At 44.4% G+C, this 17,324-nt stretch overlaps 1 protein-coding gene across 2 annotated transcripts in view; it reads left to right on the forward strand.

Annotated features, from left to right (window-relative positions):
* Nucleotides 1-17,324, forward strand: part of LOC308311111 (prickle-like protein 1) — a 138,244-nt gene that overhangs the window by 36,748 nt on the left and 84,172 nt on the right. Inside the window, exon 2 of one of the 2 annotated variants that reach the window (XM_080757647.1) lies at nt 1,589-1,688. The gene's annotated coding sequence lies outside the window, so the exon portion shown is untranslated. Of the gene's footprint in view, nt 1-1,588; nt 1,689-6,033; nt 6,060-17,324 lie in introns of those variants that run through there. The other variant, XM_080757648.1, reaches the window with a different exon arrangement.

Here is a 17,324-nt window from a genome sequence, read left to right on the forward strand (position 1 = left end):
TGTGTGTGTGTGTGTGTGTGTGTGTGTGTGTGTGTGTGTGTGTGTGTGTGTGTGTGTGTGTGTGTGTGTGTCAATGGGTGAGTGCAATGGACACATGGCAAAGCACTTTGGGGAAAACGCATTAGAGAAACACAGACCATGGCATTTACCACATAATTAGACTGAACAGCACTTTTCAGAACAACGCCACAAACTGCTACAACCCCCAAAGCCATAAACAAACCTGTCATATCAGCAGTAATAAAGTGAAAACACATACGTCACCTAATTAAGCTCACTCCCAGTTCCTTTTACAGTATTTCAGCTGCATGATGTAGCCTCTATTCTCACAGTGGATCATAATCACCAATGTACTGTAATCTAGTGCTGTGATTCTCAACCCCTTTCCAATCCAAGAACCCCAGTTTGATAACCATTAGACCACAAAAAATAAAAAAGAATCACGTTGAGAGCCAGTGATTCTATAGCGGCCCTTGTGCCCTATAATTTAGCAATTGAAAAATAGCAGATCTACAAGCTCATTTGTACGAGCTTGTACTGTAGGTCTGCTATTTATTTATTTTTTCAGAAAACTGGAGGATTCAGAAGACATTTTGTTTAATTTCGACGTCAGGCCTAAATGGGTTAACAACCGCAGCTCTAAAACCATATCCCTGGCGGTCTAAATGCTGCCAGTCAGCTGTCAGGGAGACGTGAACGAGGGTGCTCTGCTAAACCTGACATACAGATGATCCTTCTTAAGAGCGCCGTGCGCGGTTTCCGTCTTCCGTGACGCACGTCACTGCATAGTGCATACGTCTGTCATATGTACAGTACAATGGTAATCCCATTCTGTCTCAGACCCGGGATGTTATGACCGCAACGCTCCCTCGCTCTCCAGGAAAGCTCAGGATGAACTCCCTGGGGCGCCGCGCCGGCAAACGCTCAGGCAACACGCTCTCCACATGCATGTCTTTTGAAGCAACGGTCAGAGGAGAAACGAAAATGACTTACACTAAAGATGGAGGACTAGAATACCCCCGTCCTCTATACTATAGTACACCACAACACAACTCAGACATTCACAGTTGGTGGCGTAGCGTCTTCTGCGTGTGGCAAACCACATCCTATATTTGAAACAGAAGAGTTTAGGGAAAGAGACGGGGGTTTTGGCAATGCAGCGCTCAAAGTCACATCCGTTCTCCTTTACTCTATGCCAATATCCTATTCTATATATAGAATGTGACACAAAGTGAGAGGCAAGGAAGCAACCTTGGTGCTCAGGAGGTGTGCAGGTATACAAAGTATAACAATAGTAAAACGGTGCTCCTGGGATCAATCGGGATAACACATCTATAGAAGAAATCTATAGTTAAAAAGGAGGAGAACTTTATTGAACCGACATGTTTCGACACAAAGTGATCTCGTCCATTTTAATGTATTGTCAGGTATTTTGCTGACAAGCTGTGGAAAGCAAGCTGAAATAAAACATGAAGAATTGTAGCCAAGTATTGAAAACAAGTAAAATGTCCCATCCAAAATGACTCGATAGTACTGTCTCTAAATAATGGATGTGTTCTTTTTTTGTTTGTTGTTGTTTGTCATGCAGTGAAGGAGGTGCCAGTTGAGGACAAGGCAAAGGGCAGGAGAGGGGAGAGGAACTTTGGCTGTTTGCTGACATAATGGAAAGCAGATATGTCTGTAAAGAGGTAATTAAACCCCACTGCACAATGGCGTCAGAGCTCATAAACGCTGCAAGAAAAGTTTTACCTCTTTAACTTTTCTCTTTCCTCTTCTGACTTCATCCGAAACCATTGACATGTGCTGTAGTATTGTCTGCCCTGGTGAATGATAGGCACAATGCCCGTGTCATTCGCATGTCCTCATGGGTGATTTATACCTGTAGTTCTGCTCACAGCGCGTGTTGGAGCATGACGCATTGTGAGCTTGTAGATTTCCGGTGTGCGATGCCAGCGCACAACTAAGCGTAAATCAGCCCTCAAGTGATGCAGCTAGTTGGTCAACATCATGACTCTAACTCAAACTGGGTTTCTCAAAACGGGTGCCGTGAGTGATGCAAGTCCAGGGGTACCTCAGGCTCAGAATACTTTGATAATATTTGGAATTTAATGTCACTTCAGTTTAATCACTTAGACCCTAGTCTATATACTAAAACGGACCTGAGTTGCACTGTACTTACTACTTGGTGCATTCGTTTTCAGCCTAAGTCTCTCCACAAAGAAAATCAGATCTAAAAGCTGACAACCCGTCACAATGCATCCTTGTTGAGGTTGGTGGCTAGGTATGCTGGGGTTTAAGTGGTTAAAAGTTATTTGTCCTAATGGAAACAGATATTCTCTCAGGTTGTCCTCTTGACATACTGTATCTTTCAGGGGGACACATTGACATATTTATTTGCATACCGTTAATATGACATAAGGTGCTGTAAAGTAACAATGTAATTCAGGGAGGATGATAAAGGTTATTTACAGCGGTGACCTGAGCCAGGGCCACGTTTTTGTTTTCTCCAGAATGGACACAACTTTGAAATTAAATGTTTCACATGGTTTTATTACAAGTCCCCAGCCTACTGCATCATAATACCCTTAAGTACGGAAACCCACATGGGGTCAGAGTGACCTTACCTGATCCTTGACCTTTACCCTCTTAATGGCCTTAAGAGGCGCTTCACGCTTTCTTTGGCTCCCCTCCCGCACAAACACACAGACCTGTGGCTCCCCTCCTACACACACACACACACACACACACACACACACACACACACACACACACACACACACACACACACACACACACACACACACACACACACACACACACACACACACACACACAAACACACAGACCTGTGGCTCCCCTCCTACACACACACACGCACGCACTCTCACACACACACACACACACACACACACACACACACACACACACAGACCTGTGGCTCCCCTCCTACACACACACACACACACATGCACGCATGCACGCACACACACACACACACTCAGAATGTACGATACAGTACAGCAGAGAGATGCCCACACTTTTTTGACTTGAGAGCTACTTTCAAAATGACAAGCTCAACTAGATCTACCCACCCAAAAAACATTATACAATTGCTAAAAAATAGTTAAACAATGTCCCTGAGTGGCTTTGGAATAGTGGCGATGGCGTTACATACAGTATAAGACTAATGCACTTGGAATTGGAAATACAGAGGGAACATTTTGAATTGGTAGGGTTTTCTTGCAGATATAACCTTGTAATGCTACTGACGTTTGTGATACAATACTTGAAAACAAAGCATTGCGTTGTGGGTTTGAGCGAACAGGCCCTGTCTTAATACAAGTTGCAGATTATTTATTTATTTTTACATTTAAATAATATATTTTTAGGGCATGTCATGTTGATCTACTTGCACAGCCTTTGTGATCTACCTTTTGGGCACCCCTGCAGTACAGTATCTCGCTGTGATGTAAGAATATTCAATTATATTCTTATTGGCCAAACAGAAATGTATTAGTGGCGGTCGGTCCCTTCGCTCTGCAAGTCCTCAATGGAGGCGCGTTAGCATGCTTGCCATGCCACGCATGTTACTTCAGTTTAACGGCGGTGTGTGTGACCTCAGATTCCAGCACATAACAAAACACAGAGACACTTAGAAAGATGAACCCTATAGCATCCCTAATCTGGAACTGACGTCAGAGAAAATAGCTGTTCTACAAGTGAGTTTGTAGATCAACTATTTCCGGCTAAGGTATTTTCTGTAGAGTGAAACCTGGAGGGGGTCTATAGAGCAGAGAGAGCAGAGAGAGTTTCCCAGACAGTGGGTCGGGACCCATCTGTGGGTCACAGACACATTTGTATGGGTCACGAGTACATTTCAAGATATATATATATAAAAAATCCAAAACAATGTACTGCATACATTTTTGAGTGGTACAACCACTCCAAGGAACAGCAATGTCCGTGTTCACCTATGTGACGTCAACCTATGTGACTATGAGTACCAGTAGGGGCGCTGTTGTGCCAGAAACAGAGAGAGATAGTGCTGCACTGTTGCCTGCTATAAGAGAGAGAGAGAGAGAGAGTGAGGAGAGGGGGGGGGGGGGGGGAGAGGGGAGTTGCAATACTCAGTTCACAGGTTCACGGGTGTGATTTTTAATTCAACAATTAGAAATGATATCTGTTTTTAGTTTTTTGGTTGAAATATTAAAGAAGAGAACCTAAAATAACCATGTATTATTAGTAGTATTTAATATATTTTTATGAAATATGTTTTATGTTTATGAAATGTATTATTTCGGGTAAATTATACCCAACCATATACAGTGCCACACCATCACTAGCGTGTGACAATTTACAACGTTAGTGTTATTACGTAGTCCAGTAGATCGAGACGAGACTTTAGGTGAATCGTTCACTTATTCATAAATGTTTATGAAACCTGGTACACTTGTACAGTTTGGAGCCCTGAACATTTTCAGATATGGAGCCATCACAAAAACGCCCCCCCCTGGTGTGGTGGCCATGGCCATTGTTCTTTCCACCATTATGCGATTTTCGTCTCAATCTTCCGGACTATAAATATGAGTTACTTTTTCTACTACTGATTGTAACTGCCCTTGTGTTTCACAACATTCACTCATTCACTCACGTCTGTTGTTGTGGAGCTGGTGTCTCCATTTTCAATCTTCACGCACTCTTTACTCTCCTCTTTCGACCCCCAGTAGGGTCCGGGGACCCCCAGGGGTCCTTGAGGGAGTTCCAGGGGGTCCCCAGCTAAATGATAGTTTGGAACCAAATGGACCCTTTATGGGTCTGTCACTCTGAGAGTGAGAGTCTACCAAATGGACCCTGACGGGACCATTTGGTTCCATTTGCACACACTCATAGTTAAATTAACATCCCAGAGATAGAAATGCCATTCAATGGGGGTCCGTAGACTAATGCATGTCAAACAAGGTCCCGACACTGTCCTGAGGTTCTCCGTCTGTAAGCCTGTACAGCCCAGGGAGGGTGTAGGGGTTAAGGGGGCATCATAGCCTGGGAGAGGCAAAGGGCCTGACCCCCTCATGTCACGCTCTAATTATGATTGTCATGTTGATGGAGAGGAAAGAGACTGGAAAATTAGTGAGCCAACATAAATTTTACTGAAAGGTACTGGGGGGTATTTGTGTGCGTGCGTGTGTGCGCGCATATCTGCGTGTGTGTGTTTGTGTGTGTGTGTGTTGGCTTGCACACAGACGTGCATGTCGACTTGTGTAATCGTGAGGTATTCTTGTATGTTTTTAGTGCAGATACAGTATGTGTGTGGAGAAAGTGTGTGCATACGTACACTGTACATGCAAAGTTGAAAACATATAGGCTACTGTACACCGTACAGTAGCCTATATGTTTTTAACTTTGCATGTTTTGGAAATTGGCACTGGTGTGTGTGTAAGGGCATGTATGCTCATAGCTGTGTGTGTGTGTGTGTGTGTGTGTGTGTGTGTGTGTGTGTGTGTGTGTGTGTGTGTGTGTGTGTGTGTGTGTGTGGAATGGAGCGCGGTGAGTTATTTCTTCTCGGGGCGAACGGAAACCATTGTTTAAGTCGTAGCTCTTGTCTTGTAAGTGTTTGGCGTTGTGGGAACGCTGCGGTTTGGGAGTCACAATGCTGACAGAAACATACGTACAGACACAGAGCGGGGGAGGGAGGGAGGGCAAAGAGAGAAAACAAGACCAGCTCAAAGTAGGGTGGAAAGTAGAGGAGAGAAAGGGATATAGGGACAAGAAGATTGCCAAAATACATTGAAAGAGAGAGAGAGAGAAAGAAGAGCACTGTTACATGTCCAAAAGTAGCCTGGGAAAGAAGGAGAGCACGAGCTATGACATGAGAGAAGATGAGAAGCATGCTGAAAAGATGCCTGCCATCCTACACAGAGAAAAACCAAAGACTATGAGACAGAGGGAGAAGGAATATAACAGAATACACACAAGACACAGGAACTAATACGAAACTCAAAAGCAAGTCTTCAGTCGCCAAAAAGAAAAACATTATGAGAGACGGAGAGAACAGAAGAAAGGTAAAAGGGTCCATTTGTACACATTTCGGAGTTAAATGAAGATTGAGGATTTCACTGCGTACATGACAGCTATATGCGAGAGGAAAAAGCAGATAGACGAGGAGAGAAGAGACGGAATAAGAAACTCAATAGAGACCAAGAGGAGGTGGTCATTTCTTCCTTCCTTCCATCCCTCCATTCATCTTGGTCACAGAGTTGTGTGTTGGTTCAGTGTTTTGTGTCGCCCCCAGGCCAGCCTGCAACTGTAGGAATTTACAGTGCAGCTTGTCTGCTAATAAAACCCATGTGGAGGAATGAGGAGGCACAGCTCTTCTAAGAGGGACCAGCCTTTCTCCCTGTCCGTCCGTGCACATTCATCACACGCACACTCATCTCACAGGGACACGCATGCACAGTCTCATGCGTGCACGAGGCAGAAGTACAGTATTCCCACAGATGCATGCATGCAAACGCTCTTCACACATGCACAAATGTTGTTAGTAAAACAACTACCACAATTTTTACTACTTCTGTTGCAATGCTGCAACACCAGCTGTATAGCTATTACTTCCCTTGCACAAAAATACATGTTTGTTTCATATAATGATGATGACCTATAATGATCACACGTTAGATATAGCACGCACGCATGAACACACACATTCAGGTAGGCATGAAATCACACACACACACACACACACACACACACACACACACACACACACACACACACACACACACACACACACACACACACACACACACACACACACACACACACACACACACACACACACACACACTTTCAGGTAGGCATGAAATCACACATATACACACATTCAAGGATGCAGGCATACTGTATACCCACATATACACACACACGGACACACAGCAAAGTGCCTTTTTGCAAACTGATACCTCTGGCAATTCCTCCGCTTTTACAACTTCCACAGAGACCAAAGCCCCTTGTTATGTGATATTGGTATTGGTGGCTGCTAAACCTTGTGATGTGATCTTGGTATTGGAGGCTGCTATGGTGTTTGCGAACGAGCAAGTCATTTGGGAGAAAGCTAACCCCTCGTGTATTACATATCAAACACTCTTCCTTTCTTTTTCTTTTGCAGCCGGAGAGAGTTGGGTTGGCTACAATCTTAAGCTCTGCTAATCATTATTTGGCCGCGAGGCAGTGAGTGGAGGTTCAACTGGGTTGCAGTTGGCAGGGTTGAACGCAACAACTGTAGAAATCACAATGATTCCTTTCCACCAAACAAACACACAGGAACTTGTCCGGGTGGACGCCCGCGGCGGTGGCGTGCGTGCGTGCCTGCTGGTACACCGTGTATACCTCAGGGATAACGAGGCGTCACGTTCGGTGCCGCGGGGCGATGGAAAGACATGCAATAGAGAAAGACGTCGGCACACATCTCCACCCGTACACAAAGGAAAGTAATTCTCCTTTTCTTTTATCGGTAAACCATCTCACTGTCGAACACAGATATCCTCCTCCACGGGCAGATGCCGGCGACATCAAAGGCCTCCCCGGGCATCGGCCGAAATCCTATATCCCAAATTTGTAAAGCGGATCATTTGGGGATTAGCCCGCTAATGCTCCACATGTGTAATTGATTTCAATGGGAGCGCTGCGAATGCATTGGACTCGGGTGGCGGCCTCCAGTCCCTGAGCCGGCCGGCGTCCTCGGAAACCAGCCGTCTTGTTTATTTATTTTCTTTTTACTGTTCAATTCTGGTGGCGCTAAATCGCAGCGGAGGGGTTATGGCCCTGCTTCTCAATCTGGTGCCCAAGGGACCCGCAGGGGTCTCAAGCTAAATGATTGATAGTTAGAAACTAAATGTACCCTTACGGGTCTGTAGCTCTCTGAGCCAGGACATGAGAATCAGTGGGTTAGAGCCAGGACATGAGAATCAGTGGGTTAGAGCCAGGACATGAGAATCAGTGCGTTGGAGCCAGGACATGAGAATCAGTGGGTTAGAGCCAGGACATGAGAATCAGTGGCTTAGAGCCAGGACATGAGAATCAGTGGGTTGGAGCCAGGACATGAGAATCAGTGGGTTGGAGCCAGGACATGAGAATCAGTGTGTTAGAGCCAGGACATGAGAATCAGTGTGTTAGAGCCAGGACATGAGAATCAGTGGGTTGGAGCCAGGACATGAGAATCAGTGGGTTGGAGCCAGGACATGAGAATCAGTGTGTTAGAGCCAGGACATGAGAATCAGTGGGTTGGAGCCAGGACATGAGAATCAGTGGGTTAGAGCCAGGACATGAGAATCAGTGGGTTAGAGCCAGGACATGAGAATCAGTGTGTTAGAGCCAGGACATGAGAATCAGTGCGTTAGAGCCAGGACATGAGAATCAGTGGGTTAGAGCCAGGACATGCGTTGGAGAAGTACTGCAGTCTGCAGGCTCTCGTGTTGAACTCTCGTCGCTCAGGGAACAATGAGTATCTGTCCTCTGTTCTCTCCCTCGCTCTCCCTCTGTCTCGCCGTATTGTCCTCTTGTTCTCTCTCTCCCACTCCTCCTCTCTCCCCCTTCTCCCCCTCCTCTCTCCTCACTCTCTCCGATCTATCTATCCCTCACTCTCTCTCTCTCTCTCTCTCCCCCTTTCTCTTATTTCCCGTGCCTCTCCTCTCTTCCTTTCTGCATTTCTGTCTCTCCCACTTTGGTCTCCATCCCTCATCCCCACCTCCCTCCCTGCCCTCATCATCCTCCTCCTCTCTCTCTCTCTCTCTCTCTCTGAGGGTGGATGTGATTCATAGTCCAGCTGTCTACAAAATATGTGGTAGTTGGACATATACGATACACACACAAGGATTATCTCCCACGAAGGGAGGTTACAATTTAATGTTTTATATGCTGGACTCGATAGAATGTGTGTGCGTGCGTGCCTGTGTGTGTGAGTGTGTGTGTATGTGTGTGTGTGTGTGTGTGCTTGCTTGCGTGCATTCATGACATAGCATGTATGTTCATGTGTTCACGAGAGGCTAAAAAAGAGCATGCGATTACACTGAGAGTGCTGTTGTGTATTTGCGCCACCGCATTTTTTCTTTCTGTGTTTGCGCATGTGTGTGCGTGCGTGTGTGTGCTGCATGCATGCCGCGTGGCTCCTTCCAGCAGCCCTCCGTGGTCCCGGTGGAGCCGTGTGTGTGTGTGTGTGTGTGTGTGTGTTTGTGTGCAGTGTTTTTTTAGGCTCCGAAGGCTCAGCAAAGACAGCCAGAGATACTGTCCACTACTCGGTTAATCCCCAGTCCTACCAGAGACTGCAGTCTCCCTGGCTCTTCAACCCCACCTTTCTTATCCTCACACACTAGCTGCTGCAATGACAGTCTGCTGTTTATGTTGAAGGTGGACCCCTCTATGCGCTGGTGGACAACGTATTTTAGTTTCAATGCATTGCTGTATTGAAATTTGGAAGTGCAAAGATAGAGAGACAAAAACATATTCAAACGTTTAAAAATAGTAATAGCAGATGTATTTTATGCTTTGGACAGTTTTTTTTTCCTATTGTTCCCATGACACACTTAGGAAGCTTATAGGCTATAATACATGTGCGTTTACAGTCATACTATCAACTTTTCAAGTTAAATGTTACTAAATAATCCGCCTTCCTAGATCGGCTTATTCTATTATGCAACTGACAAAGCTATAGAGTTATATGACATAATATTCTTGTATGTCTCCAATGATCAGACATGATTATTGGAATGGGGGGGGGGGGGAAGTTCAGGGTAAAGAAATGAGCTAAGATAGACATTTTATTCAAATGTAGTCTGTTATGTAAGCGAAAACATTTCAAATGGTAGATTTTTTGTTTCATATGAATCTCCTGAGCCACCATTCCAGTTAAACATTATTGTACTCATTTCAAAGATATATGGGTTTTCAAATGAGAAAGCAAGTTCAAATCCTTCTCCTCGCCCCTCACATCGACATAAATCCTGATAATTAGTTGGCTTGAACAGAAAGTGTTTAAAAGTGTTGAAACTTTATTGTTTTGACCCTCGCTGTGTGTTACATAAGCCGCACGGACATAAACGAGGGTAATGGGAGGGGGTGGGGAGAACAATAGAGGTGGGACGGCTGTCCCATTGTGTTCTAAAGCGTTCCTTCCTTATTACTAGAACACAATGGGGTGGGACGTGTGTACAGGGGGAGGTGTTTGGGTCAAATTGAAGAGCTGTTAGTATGTAATTATCATTTTGGTTTCTTGAATGTCATCCATGTTGTTGTTTTTTTGTTGTTGTTTTTACTGTCCCCCATCCCATCCCTGCCAGAACGCGTCATTCTTCTGTCATTTGAAAATGGCAGCACAAAAACTGCAAGGTTATCCGTTTGTAAAGCATAGGAGGTATAGCTCAACTCCCTGGTTGACAAAATTATTTTAACTGACGTTACTGATTGCGCTGAAACGTTCCATAGCGGTGCGTTATAGTCCAGGCAACTTTTTAAAATGTTTTATATACTGCACAAATGATGGAGATGAGGCCTGACATCACAGTACGACTGACATCATAAATGACTGACATAGTCAGGCCTTCGGGTACTTGTCTTTGTGCCTATTTCAACAACACAATAACCAGGGCAACATTCATCAGATCCTCGACACGATCTGCTTTGTATTACTTTCATATTCCGACTCATGGCTGCCGCTTTGTGGCTAGTTGCTCCAACAATTTATTATTACACCACGGCGCTGTAGGAGGTGAGCCGTCTAGAAAAGGGTGTGTGTGTGTGTGTGTGTGTGTGTGTGTGTGTGTGTGTGTGGGTGGGGGGCTAATCTCGCAAACTGCTGGACCGATCAGCACCACATTTCTTGTGAGCAGGAATGGACTCTTGTACTATTGTTTTATGAGACATCCAACATCTTACACATGTGGGTCGGAGCGGGGGCTATATCCAATTAAAGTGCAGCATTGCACCTGGGTCAGATGCAGGCTGAGGAGGTTTGTTGCAGCTAGACCAGTGATCCCCAAACGTTTACATTTCAAGGACCCCCATAACTCTCAGTTACAGACCTCTAAGAGTCCATTTGGAACCCCCTTCATTTGGAACCACCCATAACTCTCAGTTACAGACCTCTAAGAGTCCATTTGGAACCCCCTTCATTTGGAACCACCCATAACTCTCAGTTACAGACCTGTAAGAGTCCATTTGGAACCCCCTTTATTTGGAACCACCCATAACTCTCAGTTACAGACCTCTAAGAGTCCATTTGGAACCCCCTTCGAAAACCCTGAAGTCAACTTTTTAGAGAAACCACTGGGTTGGACCGTCATCAAGTGTCTGCGGACAGCCATGCAGTGAGCCACTTGACGTCCTGTGCACTGGGAGTCACTGTGGGTGTGCAAGAGACACGGCAAAGTGTAGAAAATGTTGAATGTGTTGTGGTTTGGTGTCACCATATGTTTTAAACATAAGGCGATGGCGGGGGTGGGGTGATAATTTGGTTATTCTGGGTCAGAGTGGAGGAGAGGAGGGGGCCATGATGATTTCAGCTCAGGAATTGGGGAGGATGCGTGCTGAGCGGGTGAGGGATACAGAAAGAGTCGGCGTCATATGGGGGGGTTCTACTTGGTGTTAATGAGCAGGAGAGTGTAAAGAAGATTATGGTATAATATACTACTGACCTACACAGGCTAGGGACTTATTGTGTGCTTTAAGGGCAAAGGTCATGACTCGTGCTTTAGTGATATCAACAATAGATTATACCTGTAAAAACAAAACAGTTCCAATATACATCAATACACTACGCCCCCCTCCTTTTTCTTTATTCTTTGTTCGCTTTCTTTAGATATTTAAGATATTGAGGACAAAGAGGGGGGAGACATGTTAGACCTGATAGGAGTTGAGTTCGAACTCACGAGTATATGGTCAACTGTCTTACCCAGGCACCCCAAATATGCTACACTAAATATACTAGCCTCACTTAAAATGGCATGTATAATCTTTGGGGTTTTGGTCATTATAACCATCACTATGGAATATCTCTAAAATATAGATCATCCAGCCTTAAAGAGTGTCATTATTTTTGTCAGGCAGGGACTAATGTTACCCACTGCTCTTTTAAAACCACCGTCATGTGTGTTAATTCTGAGTCATGATCAATCATTTTCACTTTTTTTTAATGAACCTCCTCTCTCTTTGTGTGCGGAGACCCACCACAAAAGGCGTATGACCTGTTTTGGGCCCCGACCCACAGGTTAAGAAACAATAGGATTTAGTGGCAGGCGAGTGACCCAGACAGACCGTCTGACTGGCCGCCCCTGGCCTGTCTGACAGCTCAACCTTCACAGAGCTTCACAGAGAACCATCTGATTCCATGTGAAAACAATATGGCAACTGAGTTAGTTGATCCCTGGCTCCTCCACACGATTACAAATGAACAATATTGTTGCGTGTGTGTGTGTGTGTGTGTGTGTGTGTGCGTGTGCGTGTGCGTGTGTGCGTGTGCGTGCGCATGAGTGCGTGCACTGCTAGAGCAGAGAGAGTACTGTGTGTGTATGCGAACTACGTGTCCCATCAGCCCTTCTGGCCTGTTTCTCTCACGCCAGCCTGTCAAGTCGATGTCACACCTACAGTATCTACACTGTCTTCTTCTTTCGGCTAATTCCCATCGGGGTCGCCACAGCGGATCATCTGCTTCTGTTCTCGGTGTCTTCCTCGGTCTCGCTATCCACCTGCATGTCCTCTCTCACCGCATCCATCCACCTGCATGTCCTCTCTCACCACATCCATCCACCTGCATGTCCTCTCTCACCACATCCATCCACCTGCATGTCCTCTCTCACCGCATCCATCCACCTGCATGTCCTCTCTCACCGCATCCATCCACCTGCATGTCCTCTCTCACCGCATCCATCCACCTGCATGTCCTCTCTCACCGCGTCCATCCACCTTCATGTCCTCTCTCACCGCGTCCATCCACCTTCATGTCCTCTCTCACCACATCCATCCACCTACATGTCCTCTCTCACCGCGTCCATCCACCTGCATGTCCTCTCTCACCGCGTCCATCCACCTGCATGTCCTCTCTCACCACATCCATCCACCTGCATGTCCTCTCTCACCACATCCATCCACCTACATGTCCTCTCTCACCACACCCATCCACCTGCATGTCCTCTCTCACCGCGTCCATCCACCTGCATGTCCTCTCTCACCACATCCATCCACCTACATGTCCTCTCTCACCACATCCATCCACCTGCATGTCCTCTCTCACCACATCCATCCACCTGCATGTCCTCTCTCACCACATCCATCCACCTGCATGTCCTCTCATACATTATTGATCAGTCTCCGTGGCCATGAAAACTGAGCAGCGATCCAGAGATCTCTTTCCTTTCATACTGTATATATGAAGCCATCAGCGGATCATTTTTATTAGTTGCCTGTGGTGGGTCCATTATGTAGGCCTGCACTAGGGCTTCAAAATCAATATTACGATTATTTAAAACGTTTGCCGCGATTATACGATTTATAATCAATTATAAATTATTATAATTGTTCAATGCGGCTATTTTACAAATTTCTATTTAGGCATTTATCAGACTCTTAATCCAGAGTGATTTACAATAAGCAAGGACAACGCAAGGTAATTCATGAAATGAATAGCTTACAAACTTTTAACTATAGCCTAATGTAGGGTTAAGTGGTTAATCAGACTAATCAATTGTGTCCATTATAAATGAATCTATTTGAAATGTCAGTTTGTTGATAAAATAAATAAATGCTTCTCGATTATTTTAGCAAGATTAAGTCGGTTATTGGTTCTAAATATCGGTTTCCATATATTTTCAGTTAATTGCCCAGCTCTAGCCTGCAGTTATTCGTCTCATTTGTGTTTATTTGACAAATTTGTGATTGGACTTGAATGATTTGTGTGTAAGACCACCATTTTGCAGGCGCGCACCCATGAAGGATAGCTCAATCAAGTCACATATTACTCACTTCCCCAACGGTTGATATAATGTAAACATGGCAAATGACATGCAGCATTAGACTCGTATAGGCTAATGATAGACAAATCATACAGTCATACGTTTACGTTTACATGTGCCATTGACGTGCAGAGTGAGTTCCCTTGGCCTTGAAAGTGGCTAAAGCCTCACTCTATTAAAAAATGACATGGGGTTTAAACAACATAATAAGCCAGCGATCCATTATCCCCTCCAGTGTAAAGTACTTGTGGCATATGCTTAGGTTTTACAGCAGCAGCAGCTCTTTGAGGCAGCTGCACATCGACTCGACGCGACAAATAGTTCACAACGAATTGTCGGTTCTTTCCAGTTAAGTTATGAATCACTTGCATATGAGCCATTCCTTTATGACCCCAGTGCACCCCACATAACTTGACGAGTAGCTTGCGAACAACAGGATGCGTGTTTTACGAGACAAGCAAACAAAATCAGTCTGAGGCCTGTTGTCCTGCCGCAAGCACATAATGCGGAACGTTCATTCAAAGGGAAGGAAAGAACACATGCTCGAGTAAAATCATACTGTATTTGCATAGCACACGTCACACACAGGAAACCACAGTGCAAACTTAAGAATTAGAATCAATAAAAAGTACAAAAATAAACAAATACAAAGTTCCAATATTCAACTCCTGTGTCTACTAGACGTAATTAGTACCTACTACCTTCACATACATTCAACTATATACACAGACGTCCCAACATCCCACAGAGAGGATGTAGCTGACAGTTAAATCTCTTTCAAATTAACTGCTTTTCCCACAACCATTGGGCACACATACAGAGAGACAATGTACGTGCAGTATGTCACAAGGGCCTCCGGAGGCACTAATCCCCCAGTATTAGCTCCCATGCAGTTCATTCACTTGTAGAAGCCTTAAGCTCCTTTGATAATTGACGTTTATGTGAAGCTACCGCAGGTGAACAACTCGGTGAGAATGTGGTGAGACCTGATTTCTTGAAACACTTTTTTTTTTTTAAATGGCAGCCATTTTGATGACTTGTCTGTCTGTCTTAGCTAAACAAATAATGAAGAACACTACAGTCATTCGAGGGAAATGAACAGTATGTGTCAGATGTAATAACATTTGTAATAAGTACTGACACGCTTAAATCTGTGCTGGGTATGAGGCCTGTGTGTGTGTGTGTGTGTGTGTGTGTGTGTGTTTCACCAGTGGTCCTGGGACTACGAGTGGTCCCTGAGGGGGTTCCAGCTGGTCGCCAGCTAAATGATGGAGAGTTGGTAACCAGATGGACCCTAATTATATCTTTAACTCGTTATTATTGTTAAACATATGGTACCACTACCAAAATCACTACAGCATGGAATTGTGGACAAAATCTTATCCAACGACAACAACATTATTCTATGTGTTGGCCTGGGTCTGAGAGGCTAAGTCTCACCAAATGGTGGTCCGTGGCTCAAATGCTGAATAAATAATGGACCTTGACATGAAGAGAACCACTGCCATATTATTATGGGCATATTGGTCAGATCTGTGGTTCTGGACAACTGCATCTTCTCCATTATACCCACGCATATATGGGTCCTCGGCGAAGCACACGATGAGTTTGAAGTCGACCGGTTCTCGAGATACGTGAACTACAGACTCACAGACGACCGAGATTTCACGCATTTATAGTAGACTTAATTTTAAAACGTAACGGGAAACAAAGTGACACAGACTGAATGCACATTTCTTTCTCATAAAATAAAACTGAGCGACGATCATAGATTATCGTCTATGGTGGCTATATGGAACTGTCGAGTAAAGAGCTTTATATATCACTTCCTGTCTGCCCCACATACAGTACACTGGCAAACTGCGACGTCAGCACACTTCTGAAATAAACGACTCCTCAACAGCTGGAGATGCGGCTATTATGCCATGGAGTGGGCATTCAGCAGCCTCCATGGCGTGATATCCACACTGTTCCGTTCCTATTAACTGCATGCATTATGGGCCTATTATAACGGCAGCAACTGGGCACAGCAACGCTGTCATAACAGGGTGTGGTGGAAAGAGAGATGTTAAAGCCGGAGCCATACTCTGTTGCTCGCGGACCAAAAATAGCCAACCCATCAATCATGTGTTATGAGCTTGTAGATTTACTATTTCCGACATCCGCGACTAAGTATTTATCAGGCAGCAGACAGTCACGCACATATTGACACATGAATACACGCGCACGCACGCACGCACACACACAAATCTGCATGCAACATAGTGACACAGGCATAGACACACACACTAATGCATGTGCATCCACACACAATTGTTTATTAATAACTGTTAATAACTAATTTACTATTCCATGTGACTTGGTGGTTAGGTTCTAGGAATGGTGTGTGCGTGTGCGCGTGCGTGTGCATGTGCGTGCGTGTGCGTGCTTTAGAGAGAGAGTGTCTGTGTGGGGGTTTCTCCACTTCCGTTCTCATTTTCATCCCATTAGATACAGTACATCGAATTGCAGGAAAAGTCCAACTAGTCAGTCAGTGATAATTGTGGCAGAGCAGACAAACACACACACACACACACACACACACACACACACACACACACACGCACACACACACACACACACACACACACACACACACACAGAGTAACACTGTCCTCATTTACCCATCCCATTGTCCCCATTCTTATTACCAGTAATGAGTTGATTGATTGCCCCAATACCTCTCATATGGTGATTATTGATGTGTGAACACACACCCCTGCTCGCACGCACTTCCATACAGTGTTGCTTGTCAAGGATTAAAATAATAATAATAAATTATAGTTTTGTATTTTGTAAGAAAAGTATTTTTAAAATGGCATTTCCATTGCTATTAATTGCATAATCCCTGACAAAACACCTCAAGTGAGTACATTGACTATTATTATTATTATTATTATTATTATTATTATTATTATTATGTTTTTTCGAATTTTAACCACATTGGGCTAAGTCACTTTTTTCAATTTTCAAGAGTTTCAACTTTTTTTTTTAAACATTTTCCCCAAAATAATGATAATAACCACAAGCTCAATCTCACACACTGAATTATACAGCTATACAGTACTTGATCATCATGCAGATAATACAGCATGATGTTGGCCTATATATGAAAACAAATCAGTCAATAATCAACAGTTTACTTCATTGTCTCTGCAGTCTGCTACTTAATCGCTCGATGTACAGTAAGACCCCATTATGAATGTACAGTGTACTTAATTCCACTGTATACACAGATTAAGTGACAAATAAAGGGGTCAGTATAGAATTGGGAGCAGCACTGCACAGTAT

The sequence above is a fragment of the Protomyctophum bolini genome, assembly GCF_963924005.1.
Source record: "Protomyctophum bolini genome assembly, chromosome: 23".
Classification (NCBI taxonomy): Eukaryota; Metazoa; Chordata; class Actinopteri; order Myctophiformes; family Myctophidae; genus Protomyctophum; species Protomyctophum bolini.